This window comes from Muscardinus avellanarius (assembly GCF_963383645.1).
Source record: "Muscardinus avellanarius genome assembly, chromosome: 16".
NCBI lineage: Eukaryota > Metazoa > Chordata > Mammalia > Rodentia > Gliridae > Muscardinus > Muscardinus avellanarius.
The window spans coordinates 57,556,608-57,576,971 of NC_137802.1; positions in this window are offsets into that span (position 1 = coordinate 57,556,608).

Consider the following 20,364-nt stretch of genomic DNA (forward strand, 5'->3'; position numbering starts at 1 on the left):
CTCTTGGGTTCAAACCCTAGTACTACATACACAAAATAACAGCAACAACAACAATAATAAAAACTTCTGAAAACAAAAGTCCAAGAGAAAATCTTAAAAGTAGCCAGAGAAAACCAGTAAAAATCTCTTTGAATGACAGTGAATATCTCATGAGAAACTATTAAGGCCTAAAGGAAGTGGCACAATACTTTTAAAGTGCTGAAAGAATAGGACTATTAAACCAGAGTTCCCATAACCAGTGAATGTATCTTTCAGAAATAAAAGGGGGAAGCCGGGCGTGGTGGAGCACGCTTGTAATCCCAGCATTTGGGACACTGAGACCGGAGGATAGCAGTTCAAGGACAGCCTCAGCTACTTAGTGAGGCCCTCTGCAACTCAGACCTTGTTTCAAAATAAAGAATAAAAATGTCCGGGCGTGGTGGCGCATGCTTGTAATCCCCGCGCTTGGGAGGTGGAGACAGGAGGATCACACAGGTTCGAAGACAGCCATGCTGGCTTAAGAGACCCTGTTTCCAAATTAAATATAAAAAATAGGTGTCTGGGAGTGTAGCCCAGAGGTTGAAGGGTTTCCAGAAACCCCAGTACCACAAAAAAAAAAAAAAAAAATAGGACAGGGGGTGTAGCTCAGAAGTCAAATGCCCCTGGGTTCCATCCCCAGGCGCCGCAAAACACACACACACACACACACACACACACACACACACACACAGAAATCCACAGTTATGTTGAAGACTTTAGCACTTCTCAACAACTTTTCTGACCAACTAGACAGAAAACCAATAAATATATAGTAAAACACAAAAAGCACTGCTAACATGTCTAATCAACATTTATAAAACACTCCACCTGTCAGATGTGATATGCACACCTATAATCCCAGTATTTGGGAGAGACAGGAGGATCATATGCAGGTTCAAGGCTAGTGTGTGGTAACTTAGCAAGACCCCGTAGAAGAAGAAGAAGAAGGAGAAAGAGAAGGAGAAGGAGGAGGAGGAAGAGGAGGAGGAGGAGGAGGAGGAGGAAGGTAAAGGTGGTGGAGGAGGAGGAGGAGGAGGAAGAAGGCGGGGTATGTAGCTCAGAGGTACAAAACCTGGGTTTTGTCCTCAGTACCAAAAAACTAAAACACCTCAAACATCAAACAAACCCTCCAATCCTCTAACAGCAGCAGAAGTCACATTTTCTTTATGTTCCAAAGGATATTTATCCAAGTACCCCATATTTCGGGCCATAAAAACCTCAATAAACTTTGTATTATTATTATTATTATTATTATTATTATTAGTAGTAGTAGTAGTAGTAGTAGTACTGGGGATTGAACCCAAGGCATTCTACCTCCAAGCTACACCTCCACCCCTTTTTATTTTTTTGATTTGAAACAGGATCTTGCTAGGTTGCTGTGCCTGGTCTCGAACCTGAGATCCTCTGGTCTCAGCCTCTCAAGTATTGGAATCACAAGTGTGCGCCACCATGCACAGCCTCAATAAACTTTAAAAGCTTGAAATAATTCACTACGTATTCTATGACCACAATGGAGTCAAACTAGGAACCAATAACGGAGATAACAGTAAAATCTCCAAATGATTAAACTAAAAACACACACCTGAATAATACATGAGTTAAAAGGAAGTCTGAAGGGAAATTTAAAAATACACTGAACTGAGTGAAAATAAGAACACAATGTGTCAACATTTATGGGACACATCCAAAGCAATGCTGAGAAGGAAATATATAGCACTCAGTGCATATATTAGAGAAAAGAAAGGTTCCAAATCAAATGCCCACCTCAAAAACTTGGCAAGAGAAGAACAAAATAAATCCACAGGAAGAAGGACATAATAGCAGAAATCAATGAAATGGAACACAGAAAAACAAGAGGAAAAGAATCAATTAACCAAAGGGCCGTTTCTTTGAAAAGATCAATAAAATTGACAAGGCTTTAGCAAGACTGACGAGGTAAAAAATAAAGAAAACACAAATTACTAATATCAAAATTAGAATAGAGGAAATTACTACAGACCCTGTAGACATCAAAAGGATAATAAGAATACTACAAACAACTCTACACAAATAAATTGGACAATTTAGATCAAATAGACCAATGTATGGAAACCATACAGTATCACAACTCACCCAACAGAAGATAGATCCTTTGAATAACCTCACAACTAAAAAGGAAATGGAATCTGTAATGCTGGAGCAATTGGACATCCACAGGTACAAACAGAGAAACTTGGCCCAAGTCTCACTTTATACAAAAATTAACTCAAAAAGGATTTAAAACATAAATACAAAATGTAAAATTATAAAGTTTCTTTTTTGGTACTGTGGACTGAACCTAGGGGCTTTCTAGCTCCAAGCTACACTCCTAGCTCCCCCCCCTTTTTTTTAAAAATTTTAAACAGGGTTGCAATAAGTTACTGAAGGTCTCCCTAAATTTCTGAGGCTGGCTTTGAACCTATGATCCTCTTGTCTTAGCATACTAAGTACTGAGATTGTAGGCATATGCCACCACACCCAGCAAGTTGTAAGATTTTTTTTTTTTTGTGGGGCCAGTACTGGGATCCTCCTATCTCAGACATTCTACCTCCAAGCTAAACAAACCCCCAGCCCTATTTTTTGTTCTTTATTTTGAAGCAGGGTTTCACTAAGTTGCAGGGGGCTTCACTAAGTAGCTAAGGCTGGCCTTGAACCTGTGATCCTCCTGTCTCAGCCTCCCATGTACTGAGATTACAAGTAGGTGCCTCCAAACCCAGTAAATTATAAGACTTTTATTATAAAAACTGAAAAAAAAATCTTTGAAATCTAGGGATATGCAGAATTTTTAGACTTAACAAGTATGATCTATAAATGGAAAAACTGATAATGCCATCAAAGTAAAAAAAATTCTCTGAAAGGATCCTGATAAAAATTCTGCACGTTTTTTATAGAGAAAATATTTGCAAGGCACATAACTGACAAAGACTAGTATGTACAATATATAAAGAACTCTCCAAATTCATTAGTACAAGAAGCAAAAATTTTCTGGGTATGGTTGCACACACCTGTGATTCCAATACTTGACAGTCTGAGATAGGAAGATCTCAAGTTTGAGGCCAGTATCAACAACTTAGTGATACCCTTAGTGAGACCTGTTTCAAAATAAAAAATAAAATAGGCTGGGTTGTGGCTTGAAGGTGGAATGTCTCTGGGCTCAATCTCTAGTATTCCCCCAAACAACAAAAGAACAAAAATTTAATTAGAAGGTGACATAAAGGCATCAAGAAAACACAAATGGCAAACAAGCACATAAAAATTGTTTAATATCATTAGTCATTAGAGAAATGCAAATGAAAACCACACTCGATACCATTCCATGCCTATCAGAATAGCTAAAATAAAAAAAAAAAATGGTGACATCAAATGTTGGTAGCATATAGAGAAACTGGATCACTCAAACACTGCTGGTGGAAATGCAAAATTGATCAACACAACAGTCCCTGGAAGACTCTCCAGAAAATTATGCTATGTATAAAGACAAACCCTAAAGTTTATATACTATATAGTTTTGTTTATATACCATACATAAGGGGTTTTTGTTTCCGTTTTGGCTTTGATACTGGGGGCTGAACCCAGAGATATTCTCCCTCTGAGCTACCCCCCTTTTTTTTTGAAACAGGGTCTTGTTAATTTGCTGAGGGTCTCATTAAGTTGCTGAGGCTCGTCTCGAACCTGTGATCTTCCTAGCTTAGCCTTCCTAGTAGCTGGGACCATAGGTGTGCACCACTGCTACCAGCTGCGTATGACATGAAAACTCTAGAAATGAGACAAAATGAAAACTATTGAAATGGATGGGTGGTTGCTAAGGGTTGGGAGGAGGGTGCTGAGAAAGAAGTAGATGTGGTTATAAAAAGGAAACATGGAGAATCTTCTGTAGCATGGAAATGTTCTGTACCCCCAGCCATGCAGAGATTGACTTGTTTGTGGCAAGGGCTCCCTGGGCAGGGAGGATCATCCTGAGCGATGGCTCCAATACTGGCCTGTGGGGGCTGGTACACAGGCTCCGGGTCTCGTACAGCACCCACATGCAGCTGGCATGAAATCATGACTATGTTAACTGCAAGAACAAAATCTTACCCCTTAGAGATATATACTGTAGTACTTACAGGTGTCATGACTTAGCAAGAGTGTTGAATCCCATGGTAAGGAGTTTGGTTTGTGATTTGAAGGCAAAATGTGCCCATGAAGGGTTTTCAGTAGAAGTGGTTACAAGATCAGATGTGTAATTTTGAAAGGTCATTGGGATTTGTCCCTTAATAGCAAAAGAAAGCCCCAAATCACCGGTGGCACTCTGCGGTCACATCCGTTAGTCACCTCTGATCTGAGATGCTTCCTCAGAGCTTCGTCTTTCATGAACTTGAGATTTTGAAGAGGCCGGCTGGTTGTTTTGCAGAATGTCTCTCAATTTGGGTTTGTCCGATTAGATCCGGTTTCTGCATTTTGACAGGACCGCTCCAGACACCGTGCTCTGTCCTTAGTGTATCATAGATGGTGTTGATGGCTTCTGTTAACTGTGCTATTAAGCCAGATCATTTGGTTAAGGTGGTGGCTAGCAAGAGTCTTTGTTGCAAGGTTTTTATTTTTTCCTTTGTAGTTTATAAATTTGCAATCTCTCTTATGGGTAGATACTTTGAAACAATTGTAAAAATCTTATTGCTCCTCAAATTTTTACCCTCTAGTTTTAGTAAAATTTAATGATTCTTGTTTGAATCATTTAATACTATAATGGTTGCCAAATGGCAATTTTCTGCTTTCATCATTTCTCTTATAGGTCTTAGCTTTTCCTTCTCCTCCATTTTACTTACACACTTACACACACACACACACACACACACACACACACACACACACACACTCATGTATCCTTATTCAATGAATACCCTGACTTTTAATCTTTCTATCATGTTTTAGGTGTTTCTCTTACAAATAGCAATATAGCTAGATTTTTTTTTCCCCATACTGACTTCCTAATCTTAAAAGAGTGAGAGGAGAATTTTATTTATTTATATGAATTGTGAAGAAAATATAGAGATTTATTTCTACCAAAATAAAAAAAAATAGGCTTACATGTACAGACACAGAAAGAAATGTCTTAGATGTAGTCTTAAGGAAAAAAATTGCAAGCCAGGCATGGTGGTGCATGCTTGTAATACCAGTACTTGGGAGGCTGAGACAGGAGGATTGAAGGTCCACGGCTGGCCTCAGTTACTTAGTGAGGCCCTCTGAAACTTAGTGAGACTCTGCTTCAAAATAAAGAATGAAAAATGGGGCTGGGTGTATAGCTCAGAGGTAGAATGCCTCTGGGTTCCATCCCCAGTAACACACACACACAAAAAAAAAAATTACAGACAACTGTGTATATGAGCCCATCTATGGGGGGAAAGGCTATGTGTACATGTAATTCCATAGTCATCAAAATTGCTGGAAGGTTACATGAGAAGTGGGTTAATATTGGTTACCTCTAAGAGGTGGGGCTAGAGATGGGGACTACATATAACTTTATATATTATTTAAATTTAACATCTGAACAGGTATCACTTAGATCATTGCAGGCCTAATGTCTGCCCTCTAGAAGCTCAGAGCCTATACAGAGGAAGACACTTGCACTGCAGGTTGTACCTGAGGCCGACAGAGGAAAGCTCAGGTGAGAAGTGAGACGTCAAGATGAGGTTGATCAAGGGAGACACCTAGGGCTGAGGACTGCTGAGTGGAGTTCTGAAGAATGGCATTTTGGCTTCATGGAAAGAACGTAGGCACTGAAGTCTGGCAAGCTTGCATTTGAGTGTCTAGCTTCTCAGTGACTGTTAACTTGGGAAAACTCGGGCCCTTCTATAATTCCCACAGGATTCTTAGGAGGATTAAAAATCATAATGTATGTGTAGAGCACCACAGCAGTGCTGGCATAAACATTCAGCATTTTTGAGGAATGAGTAGGCAAAAACTAAGGAAAGGGGTAGCCAAGAAGGAAGGTCATCATTCAGAAGAATAACCTGTAGTTTGCTGGGTCCAAGTTTTGGGGGTCAGCCTAGGGAGAGTGGAGAAAGACAGCAAGGACAGTTTATGAAGGACATTGATGTGTCAGGCAGAATGTCCTTGCTGTGACCACAGCACCCGACAAGAACGACTTAGAGGAGGAAAGATTTATTTTGGCTCATGGTTACAGTGGCTCAGTCCATGGTTGGCTGGCACCAAGGCAGAAACATTGTGGAAGAAAGTTGTTTAGCTCATGGCATCTGAGAAGCAGAGACAGACAGATAGACAGACAGGAAAGGGAGCAGTGACAGTCTTCAAGCCAGGCGTCCAGCGCCCCACCTCTTTTGGCCATGCCCCATCTCTGAATCTTGCTGCACTGGAGATGAAGCTCCAACTCATGAGCTTTGTGGGGACACTCTAGATTCAAACCATAACAGTTGAATTTCAGGCTAAGAAGTTTGGGTGTAGTCTGAAGGCAAAGGGCATCCATTAAAAGATTTTTGGCGGAAGTAGTTACAAGTTCAGATTTGCAATTGTTAAAGGTCACTGGAAGCAAACTGAGGGGCAGAGCAGAGGGCAAAACATGAAATTAAGAAGGTCATTTAAAAGATTCTTGCAGCTGGACGTGGCAGCATGTACTTGTAATCCCGCGCTTGGGAGGCTGAAAACAGGAGGATCACACTGGTTCAAAGCCAGCCTCAGCTACTTGGTGAGGCTCTCGGCAACTTAGCGAGATCCTATTTCCAAATAAAATATAAAATAGGTCTGGGAGTATAGCTCAGAGGTAGAAAGCCCCTGGGTTCCATCCCCAGTACTACAAAAAAAAAAAAAAAAAGATTCTTGCAGTAATCTAGAAGGAAGATGAAGACCTTAATAAATACTTAGCTACGAAGGAAGTAGAACCAATAAGATCTTAACACCTACTGGATGTGACAGTCAAAAGAAAAGGAGGACAAAGCCCAAAGGTCTTTGTGTTAAGCAATCCTGTGTCTGGTGGTGGGTGCAGGTAATGGAAAAGATCTGTAGGAAAGAAAAGTACAGTGTTGGCCCCGTGAGGTTTAAGGTGTCTTTGGGAATGCAAATAGTTATTCAGTAAGCCGCTAGATCTGTGAGGCCAGAACTCCAAGGAAAATTCTGTGCTGGACTTAAACTCTACTTTGCTAAAAGGCAGTGATTATTGTGGCCAGAGATCAAGCATGATAGGCTTTTGAGACTTGGTGGATTACTTGGTCTTAAGGTTCTAAATAGAAAACTGATTAATGGTTTCAGTGTCAACAATCAAGGCCTAAGGAGTGTTGGGGGATTAAGGATGACACCAGGAAGCCTTTGCTCAGGGTTATGAATGAGAAAGTAACCAAATGACTTTGGATGTCTCCAAAAAGCTCCAAGTATTGGTGCTTTTGAGAGAAAATATGACTATGACAATCACTGAAATCATTTGGCAAGTCATAGAGTCAATCTATTATTGAAAATAACATCATTTGTTCTGATTATGAATCTAAAGATAAGGATTGGAGAGTAGCCAATAGAAGCTATTAATCATATGAATGAGGATTCCAAGTAAATTATTTGAAAGCTCATGTTCAAAACTTTGGGTATGGTTCATTGGAGTTCAGAGCAGTATCCTTATGAGGAAAACAAGGTAAAATTATCAGTGAGACATTAAAGAAAATTAACAATCCAGACCTTGGCCTTCATATTAGATGCCCTATGCCACTAACAAGGTAAATTGAGGTGGTTGCTGTGGATTGATGGATGTCGTTTCAAGGAAGTTTCCAACCTGAGCCCCACAATGAGATGTTTGCAGAATAGTAGGTAAACATGTATGTGTGCATATTATGGGGCAAAAAGACCATCTAATCACTACTGCAGCTATTGATATTTTTCCTCTTTCTTCCCTTTTTCTTTCTCTCCTTTTTTATTTAGCAAATTTTCCTCTTTCTGGTCTATGTCTTGTGTTTAATGGGGCATGGAAAGAATCTGCTTACCCTGTTGTCTAGCCCTCTTCATTCCATATTTGGCTAAAGTTACTGATGATTCTTGGTCTAACACAGCAATTAAATACACACAAAACAGAACTTCCCCTGAACTTTTTGTTTCATGAAATAAAATCTTGCATGGAGACTGGTATAGAAAAACAATTAAAAAATAAATAAAGGGCCACTAGATAAGTACCCAGATGGGAAAGTCTGGGTCCTGCCATTGGACCATCCCTTGAGCCCTGAGATACCCTCAGAGTTCTGTGCAATACCAGGTTTGAAACCCACTAGTTGAAAACAGGGTGTTGGATGGAGATCAAGAAGATAACCACACACACATACACACACACACACACACACACACACACACACACACACACACACACCCAGGGGAGAACCATCGCTTAACATGCCGAGGGCCACAAGGTTAGTATATGTTTCATCTGCTAGGCTTAACAGACTACCTCCAGAGTGGGAGGGCCCTTGCAGAAGGAAAGGAAGGGAACTTTGGCTTTCTGGTTAGTGTGGCTGTAGAGTATATTGTAGGTGAATCCAAGATTGCTGGCCCAATGTCTCCGTCAGCTTGATTAGCTCTATCTAATGCCTACCAGGCACACTCAGGTTGCAGCTAAGTCATTCCCAGCCTGGCCATTTGTAAGGGATATTTAGAGTAGGAGAATTTGTAGGGCTATATGCAAATATTTCACTAATGCTAAATATGAACCAAACAAAAAGAAAACAAAACTATTTAAACTGAAAAACAGTATATAATTTATCAGTGATGAAAAAAGGGTTCTTTCAAATAGACACATTTTTCTGACAACCACTGGATATTTGGGAAATGATTTTACGTCATATCAAATTAAGGGATTAGCTGCTGTTCCTTCTTAACCTTTGTTGACTCTAATGATTACATAGTTATCTTCAGCCTTCTTCATCCTCTTCTTCAGATAGAGGAGGGACCAGTGAGACAGTGCCTCGCCCGCAATCCTGAAGGGTTTAAAGTAGCTGTGACCGTTCCTACCACGAGGGGATGCGAGGCATTTCCTCAGCCCCATGAACTCTTGATGCCGAGCCCCTTCCTTCTGTGTCCCTTGGAGACGTTAGATCACCTGTCCAGCAGCTATCAGTGGGCTTCTTTTGAGTAACCTGGGTATTTCTATTCCCCTGGCGTTTGGTGCCTAGATTACAAGCCTAGTTTCTGCTTTTCCCAATCTAGTTATGGGATGTATTCTCTTCTGCAGTTGGACAGGATTCTCCAACCATCTGGCTCAACTCTTCTGAAACTACCCTCATCTGATACTTCTCCCAGGAGGGAGTACTGCTCCATCTTCCACCCAGGGCTCTTACCACCTGCCTGGACTTGCTCTGACTAGCTCTCTACCACTCCCTCTCCCCCTACTTCCTCCCTACCTCTTGGCACCTGTCCCTGGGTGGGATGTCCTTATTCCATTGCAGGAGAATCAACTACAGAGCCACTTGGAGAGGCCATACTTTTATTCCAGTGGTGATGTCACTGCTCAGTAATTTGTTGCTCTCTTCTCTCGGCGCCTGCATCACATTATTTTGATTATCTCCCGTAACTATATTTGAGAGATCGACTTTTTCCAAATGGCCAGACATTAGTCAGGGTCGGGCACAGCAATGAAGGCCACGATCAAACACAACACCACTATTCATGTCACTAAAATAATAAGATTGAGTTGCCTTTGTAGTTTGTAAACTGAACTCTGAGAGAAATTTCACTAGACAGGAAGCCTGAGGCCAGGGGCTGTGTTTGTTCTGTTCATCTTTTCGTTCCTAGCGCTGAAAAGAGAGCTTGGAAAATTGTAGGTGCTTAATCAATATTTGCTGAGTGGATGAGTAAGAAGACTTCCATGCATGTCAGAGCAGAAGCCGTATTATTTGGACAAACAGACAACCGATCAAGGTAACATCCGCTGGATAACCCATCGGCTCAGCACACAAATTCTGGTATCTTATTCCTCTGGCCTTATTCCTGGCCTTCTGTGGAAACAGTGCTGAAGAGTTGCAAGCCTGGAGAGTTAGTAACAATTAAATCAGGAATGTAAACCTCGGGATCATCTACTTGCCGGGGCCATGTGTGCAGATGTCGCTCCCAAAGGAACCGCTGCAGACTCTGATGGCCAGGACTATGTGTCGGAGTCTTTTCATTATAAATCATTATTGCCAGAATTTTAAAAATGTCTGCAAGTACAGTTCAGGGCTTTAGATAGATTTGTTTTTCTCTTCATGTGGTAGAATCACATCTGGACATTAGATATATTTCATCTAAAAATAGCGTTTATCCAACTTACTGTCACTTAAGGAGAGAATTCTTTTTTTTTTTAAGGCAGATTCTGCTCTTCATGGCTCACTGCCATTTGATAGAAAAAAAAATCAAGTTTTGTGTGTGTGTGTGTGTGTGTGTGTGTGTATGTGTGTGTGTAGAGAGAGAGAAAGAGAAATAACACCATTATTTTCATAGGCTGGGAAAAAAGATAACTGCTTTGTCATTCCTCTTTTATTCATTTATTCCTTTCCTTAAAGTTGTCCTTGATCTTCCAGGTTATGTGTTAAACCCTAAACTCAGCACTGGCATGGACTCCATTGGACTCTTCTTAGTAATTACCTCAGGGCCACAAAGCAGGGGTTTGGGGATTTCTTTATCTGTCTCCTTCTAGACTGGATTCTTTTAACTATCATTGATTGTGTCCTCCAATCTAGCTGCTATTTGGGGCTTGGAGAAAAAGAAAAGAAATGAAAAAGGAGTCAAAAATAAGAGATGAAAGAATAAAAAGAGTAGAAGTTTAAAGTATCAGGCTCAGAGAACCCTTTAAAGTAGTCTGCACACATTGAGAGGCTGGAATTGGAATGAAATCTGACGGAAGAAAAATCAGCATGCGGCTTTTTCTACCTAGGGCACTGACATTAATTTAAGTAAATAGGAACTGGCTCTGGGAGGGACTGATTGCAAATAAGGAAGCAGTTAATTTCACATTCATCACGGTCCTCAGTAATTCTGTAAAGTTTTATCTTTGGGGACAGGACTCTAGCCTTTCTTGCCTTGTGGCTTCTGGCCTGTCTCCCTAAGAAAGGACTCTTCTGTTTGACCTATGTCTTTTCCTTTCTTTCCCTCAAGATACATCCTCCCTCTCTTTCCCCAGGTGATGGGGACCATTTCTGTTTTCCTGCTCAAAGTACCTTCCAACCAGAGTTAATGAGTCTGACCTGTCATTATCCTGAGCTGTTCTTCGAATGTCAAAGTGGGTTCCCAGGCTTTCATAACCTATGCTTGGAGTCTTCCCATGCTGTGGGGAAGAAGCTGCTTGATGCCAGCCACATTCTCTAGTCTTCTCACTCGTGACCGCCTATCACACTGTGTAAAATGGCAATGAGCCTTTAGGGCTGTGGCCTGAGCTATGGGATGAACATCAGTGGTCGAGCTGATTGACACAGCGATTGTCTGGTACCATGGGATCCTGGGCATCATGCTTTTAACAACTGTGCTAACACTTGATCTGCTCAAGGGGATGAGCTTAAACATACCTTCTCAGAGAATCTTCCTCCAACTCATCAACACGGGGTCCTTCAAGTTCCCAAACATATCTGCCTGAGAAAACTTTGGCAGTAGCTTCCCTCAGCGTGGACCTATTGGACCATTTTCATTTGTGAATTATATTTATAGACGTTTCTTCTGATCCATCTTGGCATAAATGAAACAACAGACAACATTTTTCAGAGAAGACTCTCATTTGAATACAGATTTTTTTGCAATCTTCATCTCTCAACTATAAAAATTTAACAGATATGTATCATGGGTGGAATGAAATTAATTTTTACCGCCCACAATAGTTCATTAGTGAAATAGGGAAAGTATTTAATGGATTTGTGCTTGGTGTGCCTAAAATTATTTCACCATAACAAAAGGTCTTGAAAGGCTAAGAAGAAGTATGATGACAATTAAATTGCCTATCTGAACAGTATTACTGTATGGAAGGAAAACAGTCTTAAAATAGCTCATTGTAGAGCTGAAAAAGAGATGGAGAAATCCATAAAGTAAGTACAAAGGTGTTGCACATGGACTAAAAATCTCTTTTTAAAATACCAACACAGTGCTTGTTCTTTGCTTCCACGGAGTCCCAGATCCTCAGGATTTTTCATGGCTCCATTTCATTTTTGTGGGGGCGTGGCTTGCTTCAGTTAGACTCCTAAGCAAGCTCTGTTTCTCAACGTTAAAGGGTAAATCTTCATTCTTCCCAAAGGTACAATAAAGCTTTGTATTCTTCATGTATTGAAACCTACTAATTGAGAATTTGACACTCGATGGAAAAGAGGCCAACAAGGCAGAAAGACAGGAGAAGGGAATGTTTTACAAGTAAATTGTTCCCCCAGCCCTTTTAATAGAGCATCTCCTGTGTAATGTCAGAGATAAAAGGGACCCTAGTCACCATCCGGTCCAATGTCTCTTTTGCAGATGAAGAAAAGGAGGCAAAGAAAGGGTAATTGATTTCCTCAAGAGCACACAGCCAGTTAGGGGCCAAACAAGAAGAGAATCCTGCCCAGTATTTCTGTCACAAAGCACCTGAACACCAGTTCTTGCTTGTTTAAGGTTTTTGCTTGAACTTTATCAAGTTCTTGCTTGATAAAGGTCTGCCAGGACGGGCATGGGTCCATATTTATAGCTTTGTTAATGGGTCTAATTGAAAGCAATACAATGCCCGTGTCCAGCTCTCTACTGCAGACTTCTCGGTGATATTTCAGTACCGCTCCCTTTGTGCCCTTCCAGAGCCTATAGGTTTGCGCAGCTTTGAAGATGGCCCGCCTCCAGCCCTGCTGTGAGGCAGTGGGTCGCCAGTGGCCTCTGGCCCATGAGTGAGTCCAGCTGGTGACCCTCCTCAGGATGAGGAGGTTCTGGAACCTTCTGGGTCCCCTGAGGCCTGTTTGTCTAAGTCCTACTTCCCCCTCCTCCTCTTGAATCTGAGAGGAAAGCAAGGGATAAAACACAAATTCCTTTTTCATTATCTTGTGACATTGTGCCAAAACAACTGTTTTTACTCTTCTGATTTTCCAGCTGCTTATCCTTTTGTTGTCTGAAGTGTAAAAAAACTTTTTTTTTAATGATAAATAGTTGTCTTTTGGAAGGTCAAGAGAAGAGCTGGTGTGAGATCTAGAATTCAGTTTGCCTGCCTGCCTTTCTCTCCTTCCCTCCCCCTTTCTTTCTTTTCTTTCTTTTTTCTTTCTCTTTCTAAAAGGAACTGGGGATTGAACCCCGGGGCATTCTGCTTTTGAGCTAAACCCCCAGCTCATTTATTTGTTTGTTTTGGTTTTGAAACAGGCTCTTGTTAGGTTGCTGAGAGTCTGTTGATGAGGCTGGCCTCTAAACTGTGATCATCCTGTTTCAGCCTCCCAAGTCCTGGGATTACAGGCATGCACCACCATACCCAGCTCTGCCATTTCATTCTAATGATTCAGTGCTCAACTCTGTTCTGGGCAGTTGGTGTGTGGAGAGGGAGGTTAAAAAAAACAAACAAACAAACCAAACATGAGGGTTCTTGTCTCCAAAGAAATTTCTGTCCAAGAAAAACTAAATGAACATAGAAAAACAGAAATTATAAGTGGGTTATTATTAATAAAACTACCACCATGGCCGGCCCAGGTAATCTAGAGTGAGTGGCATCTGCGCTGCCTTCTACCTGTCTGCGGCCTTCCCTCCTTCCCTCATCCGCTGACTCGCCTGGATGCAGAACAGAGCCAGAGGGCAGGAGCTAGGAGAGCTGTCTCAGGCACAAAGTTTCAGGAGCCACCAGAAATTCAGTAATCATGATGACTATTTTTACGCAACCCTTATCAATCCAAATTAAGGCAAAAAAATCCATGATAAACAAAATGTCAATAGTTTAAATAAAGAGAGGATATGTATTCCTGATTTTTCCTTTGCCTCAGGCTCCAATATGATTTGGCATGGCACTTGGAGCTACTATTCAGAAATAAAATGGAATAGTGTGTGTGTGTGTGTGTGTGTGTGTGTGTGTGTGTGTGTGTGTGTGTGTGTGTAAGTGGAAGAGAGAAGAGATGAACAATAAAGCCAGAAGAAACTTTAATCCCCAAAGGTTAGTTCAATCAATTTTATAGGTAAGAAAATAGAAATTAAATGTTTTGCCTTCAATCACAGAGATTTTTTTTTTTTTTTGGTGGTATTGGGGTTCCTGGAAACCCTCTACCTCTAGGCTACACTCCCAGTCCTATTTTTATATTTTGATTTGGAAACAGGGTCTCTTAAGCCAGCACGGCTGGCTTCGAACCTGCATGATCCTCCTGCTCCGCTTCCCAAGCGCGGGGATTACAAGTGTGCACCACCACGCCTGGCATAGAGATATATATATTTTTTTTGGAGGTACTGGGGTTCCTGGAAGCCCTTCTACCTCTGGGCTACACTCCCAGACCTATTTTTACATTTTTATTTGGAAACAGGGTCTCCTAAGCCAGCGCGGGGATTACAAGCGTGCACCACCACGCCCAGTGAGATCTTTATTTTTTAATATATATTATTTACTTTTTGTGGTGCTGGAGATTGAACCCCATGGCATTCTACCTTTATCTATACTTTTACCCCTTTTATTTTAATTAATTAATTAATTAATTTTCAGTGCTGGGGATGAAACCCAGGGACATTCTACCTCCAAGTTATACCCACAGCCCTATTTTTTATTCTTTATTTTGAAACAGGGTCTCACTGAGTTGCAAAGGGCCTCACTAAGTAACTGAGGCTGTCTGTGAACCTGTGATCCTCCTGTCTCAATCCCATGTACTAGGATTACAAACGTGGGCCACCATACCTGGCTATATTTTTTTTTATTTTGAGACAGGGCGTCTTTAAGTTTCTAAGGCTATCCTCAAACCTGTGGTCCCCCAAGTACTGTATTACAGTCGTGAGCCACCATGCCTGGCTCACAGAGATCTTTAAAGAGACACGTGCTCAGGTTCCTTGACATTCAGCTCTGTGTCAGTCCAGTAGTGACTTCAAGGCAGGGGAAGCATACATCCCCTCAAAAGAGACAAGCTTGACACATTGGTCAACAATGGGGCATATTATTGGACCATACTACATAGGGACAGAGCTTTTAAAGTGGTTAAAGGTCCCAGAGCATACATATGGTCTCTCTTTGGAGAGGATGCCTTCAGGAGCTCAGAAGCACCTCATGTGCCCTGGAGATCAGCCGCAGCACCGTGTGGTGCCGATGCATGTCCCCCGGTCAGGCCCAGCTGCCACTCCCAGTGCCCTGGCGAGGAGACCGGCGTGGCTGTGCACATGGGGGTAGATGCTCTCTTGCCCCGGCCCCTTCCTTTCTTGTGGGTTCTGCTTAGATTGGACCTGGTTTGGCTTTTCCTCACTTTGCCCTGAGGTTCGGGATGTAAAGTTTGGTTCCGATGGAGCCAGAGGGAGCCCGTAAGTGACCCAGGTCAGTCAGGAGAGCTGATGAAGGGCCAAAGTACCAGCTAGGATACATGCCTCTTTGCCTTGTTTTGTCCTTGGCGAGTACCGACTCCCCTAGTGACCTGGAAGGGAGAGGAGATGACGGACGATACTGGGCCAGTCATCTGTTTCTCAACCTACACGTAACTCTCAGCATCCCATTTGACAGGAGTTAGAACATAGTCCAGGTACAAGGTGACGACACAAGCTCGCACCCTCCCATCCAGATCTAGAGGAACAAAGACTCCTAACTATGCCTCTGTCTGAGTACAGCTGGAGTTCTTTTTTTTTTTTTTTTTTTTTGGTGGTACTGAAATGCCTGGAAGCCCTTATACCTCGCTACACTCCCAGACCTATTTTTTTACATTTTTATTTGGAAACAGGGTCTCCTAAGCCAGTGTACGCGGCTGACTTTGAACCTGCGCGATCCTCCTGTCTCTGCCTCCCAAGCGCGGGGATTACAAGCGTGCGCCACCACGCCCAGCTCGGCTGGAGTTCTGAATAAGGTGAAGGCAAAGGCGAGGCCCAGGCTGCTCTTGTTCCAGATCCAGTTCTTTCTGTGTTCGCTGAGGCTTTTGATAAACCACAGTCTTGTGGGTGCTGGACTGCTGGTCTAAGAAGGCAATGATCAGTTCTAGTTAGAGTGACCCACTCGGCCCAGGTCGCTTGGGACTTTCCTGATTTTAACCCTGAAAGTCCCAAGTTCCAGGAAACCCTTCAGGCCCAGGCAAACCCCGCAGCTGGTCAGCCCAGCTCTGGTGATCGGCATCTGTACTGGGACGACACCGTGAGCTCTAAAGTCATGATGGCGGCGAGTGCTTGGCTTTTCTCAAAAATAGAACAGAACTGTAGTGTGTGGAACAAAAGGGCAGATGAACCTGCTTTTCAAGTTTGGGGATAGGAGCTCCAGTAAAACCTGTCCCTCAGCCTCTGATAAGAATCAGACTCTTTGGACCAGGGTCTGCAGTCTGATGCATTAAGAGTAAAGTTGTCACTGTCCCCTTGGCACTTGGACCTGAGGCATCTGGTAATATAAGTATTGATGCTGGCAACTGATCGACTGGATACAACTGGATGCTCCTGGGTGTTCTTTCCCTGTTACCCCTGGAATTGGGGCAGAGGGAATGAAGGCAGGAGCCACCACACCAGGGACAGGTTTCCAGGATGAGGCGCCCTCCTGTAGAGCCAGCCGTGGAGCGTCTTCATGGCCACTTGTCAAATATGTATTCGGTGCTCAGCCTCTCTCCTAGGACAGGACTGGTGCAGAGAGTGCTGCAGATGTGTGCTCCTGCCCATATCTGCATGATGTGAGCTGTAGCAGTCTCTTACTTGGAGTTCTCTTTCTGTTTTCTTTCTTTTTTGCAGTACTGAGGATTGAACTCAGGGCCTTGTGCATGCTAGGCAAGTGCTCTACCGCTTAGCTACACCCCCAGCCCTCACTTAGATTCTAAGAGGCAGCTGTGGATAGGAAAGTAGGGGAGGGAATGAAAGCTGGGAAACCCACTGGAGTTATGTTTTCTCCTCTGGCGCATGCGCGGGGAGGGCGTGTGTGTGTGTGTGTGTGTGTGTGTGTGTGTGTGTGCGTGTGTGCGCGCGCGCGCGCGCACACACGCACACACACACCAGTGTGAAGTCCAGAATGAAGCCACACAAGGGAGTACAGTGTCTGAACAGGACCAGGGTTCAGGTACACAGCAGCGCAGGCTCTTCTTGGTGTTCATGATCCCTCTGAGCAGTTTCTACTTGGCCACTTGACTCAGAGAGTCATAATGAAACGGGAGTTTCTTGCGAGAAAACCCCGGCGAGTTCTTGTCTACGGAGAGCGAAGAATGACACCCGCAGACCTCAGGAAGGGGAGTAAAAGGTTTATTGGAAGCAGCAGGGAATGGGGCAAGGGTGGCTGAACACCCCCAAAGGGGCTGGAACTCTGGGTCCAGCAGCTGCCTTCAGGACAATACTTGAGAGTAGCCCAAGCCAAAAAGTGGCCGAACACCCCATAGGGGCTGTCGGAACTCCGGGGTCCAGTAGCTGCCTTCAGGGTCACTACCCGAGTGTCGCCCGAGCCAAGTGCCCATCAGTTGCAAACTACTTTCTCCCAGAGTCCATGCGATCTGCCAGAAAAGAGGTACAGGTCACCCCTAGGGGCCTGGTCAGCCATGATGTCCAGCAGAGGCCTTCAGGTCACTACTCGAGAGTCGCCCGAGCCACGTGCCTTCAGATGCACTCTGCCTTCTCTCAGTGCTTCTCTCAGAGAGAGAGAACAGCTCCCCAAAAGGGGAGGGGGTCCCGAGCGGGAAGTCCCCCACTTTTGCCATCTGACTGGCCGATGCCTGACCGCTTGCAAGTCCGTTTGTGGTTAGGGCGACTTTGAGATTTCAAGGAGAATTTGCATAGGACATTTGCAAGTTCTTTGAAGGGTCTCCTTTCAGGAATGCCAGACTTGCTTGGTGGGTTTGTTGATTAGGAAACTCAGGATGGCTTTGTGAAGCTCTGATCCTTCTTATCTCTGAGCCTTTGGAGTTTCAGGAATTTGTCGTCCCTCAGGAAACTCAGGAAATTAACTTTTTTCTACCAAGGCCTTTTCCCTATCTGCCTATTTCCTTTCTATCTCCTCAATAAGGGAACCACTTAGCCTTGAATCATAACTTCCATCATGCTGAATAAACAGAAACTGGAGAGGCTCCAAAGGGCTCACATCCTATGGAAGGCTCTGACCAGACCATGCAGTTATAGATTGGTTGGGATGAAAGGATGGATAAGATTTAAGAAGAAAGAGATTGGAGGGGCAGTAGATGAAGAAAAGGGCGGCCCAGGCTCCAATCAAAGAGCTGGGAGAGGTTCCAAGAACAGCCTGTATAGACACGGGTAATAGCCTATTGCTTTACAGTTACTGCTGTAGATGTACAATGGTGACTAATTCCTCTGCCATCCACCCCCTCCACTTTCAGATTACAAGCTCCATAAAGATGGGACCATGTCTCATTCAACTCTGTATCCATGTAAGTGCTTAGCACAGGGCCTTTAATATCATGGGTATTCAGGAAACACTTCTGGTAACAATTGAAGTGAACTGATTTATGAACCTTTAGGGCATACTCCCTGGGACAGAGAATAGCTACCATGTATGTATAAATAAACCTGGTGACACAAACTGAAATAGGTATCAGTTGTAGCAAAAAAAACATCAAAGTGCCCCCAATACAATTACAGATTATTTCTATCATACACATAAACCATGTTATGAATGCTTTAAAAGATAAGTATCAAAAGTGCATAGGCTTTCCCACTTTTCTAGATCATCCCTGAGATCATGCAGAGCCTTCCAATTAGTACAACTGTATCTCTTTAGAAACAGTCCCTAGTTCCATGTGAATCAGAAGGACCAGTTCAGGTTAATTAGAAGGGCTTTGTGTTTGCAGCCTCTCAGCATTCCAGAGGCTGGTTCTACGTCCTGGATAGCTGATCTCTAGCACTGGTGAGCTGTGAACTAAAGCCTTTTTACCAGTCCTCAGCTTACCTGTCTCTTCCTCTTTCCTTTGCTACCTATTAGCCTACGGCTCTCTTCTCCTTCTCTTCTTCTGTATTTTCCTATATTAAAGGGACTAAACATCCAGGCGTGGTGGCACACACTTGTAATCCCCGCGCTTGGGAGGCGGAGACAGGAGGATCGCGCAGGTTCGAAGGCAGCCTCAGCTGGCTTAAGAGACCCTGTTTCCAAATAAAATATAAAATAGGTCTGGGAGTGTAGCCCGGAGGTAGAAGGCCCCTGGGTTCCATCCCCAGTACTACCAAAATAAATAAATAAATAGACTAATCGTTTCCTACATACCTAACTATTCCCACCTAGGCATTTCTATCCCCGCACAGAGCTCTGTCTTCCCCTTCTCTATCACCTCACTCTCTCACAGCCATAGCTGCCAGTTCCCACTCCTCCTGAAACCTGATCATGCAGCTTCTCCTTGGAGTCTGTGAGGTTCCTACAACTTCCTCTTCTTACTTGAGCTCATTGAAATAAATTTCTCTTCTTGCAACCAAAGGCGTCCAGACTCCTTCCTTCTCTTCTGTTGTAGGTAGGTCTGCCAGTGGTGCCCAAGGGGACTTCTGAGCAAGGAGTTAAATGGGCCAGGATATAATACTCAGCCTGCATGCTGTGAAGCATCTGATTATTTGGAAATAGACAGACTATTGGTTGAATTTCTACTTTTTAATGGAAGCTTTCAGCATCTTTTGGACAAGACTCTTGGGCTATGTTTAAGCACCTTGTTAAGACCATTAAGTGGATTTTGTTGTGTAAAACATGGAAGATTCACATTTATATTATCACTAAGGCCTTACCTATTTTGTAGGCTGAGCTGGATATAGGTGATCAGGGATTTCTTTCTTCCTTTTTTTTTTTTTTTTAAAGAATGACAAACATTTAAAATTGGGAAATAAAGTGGACTTTATCTCCCTAAAAGGAATAGCTATAGAACAGCAAAACCTTTTCCTATCTCCAGAAGGGGAAATAGAAGCGTTACGGGGAATTACTGGTGTTATCGAAGGCTTTTCAAAATAGACATGAAATGAATAGTTGTATGCTGGTTTTATTACCACTTTGCAAGTTTACATTTCGTTGTTGTATGGTATTTTTGTTCCTGCTACGAGATGGTTGCTAGGGCTAGGGAGCAAATAACCTTTATTGTGTTAGATTTGGGACTGAACATAATTATCTTATAATTTGGGTTCATGGTGCCATTTTTGACAGTTGTATTATGAGGTTTTTGAGGAAAATAGAGCCCACATGCCGCACTCTGCTTCCTCTTCAGTTGCCCTTCAAGTTTTGATGTCTGTGCTCTTCCCTTCTTTCCTGGGCACTAGGGCAGCTTCAGGACCAGATGCCGCTGGAGGTAAACCAGATGA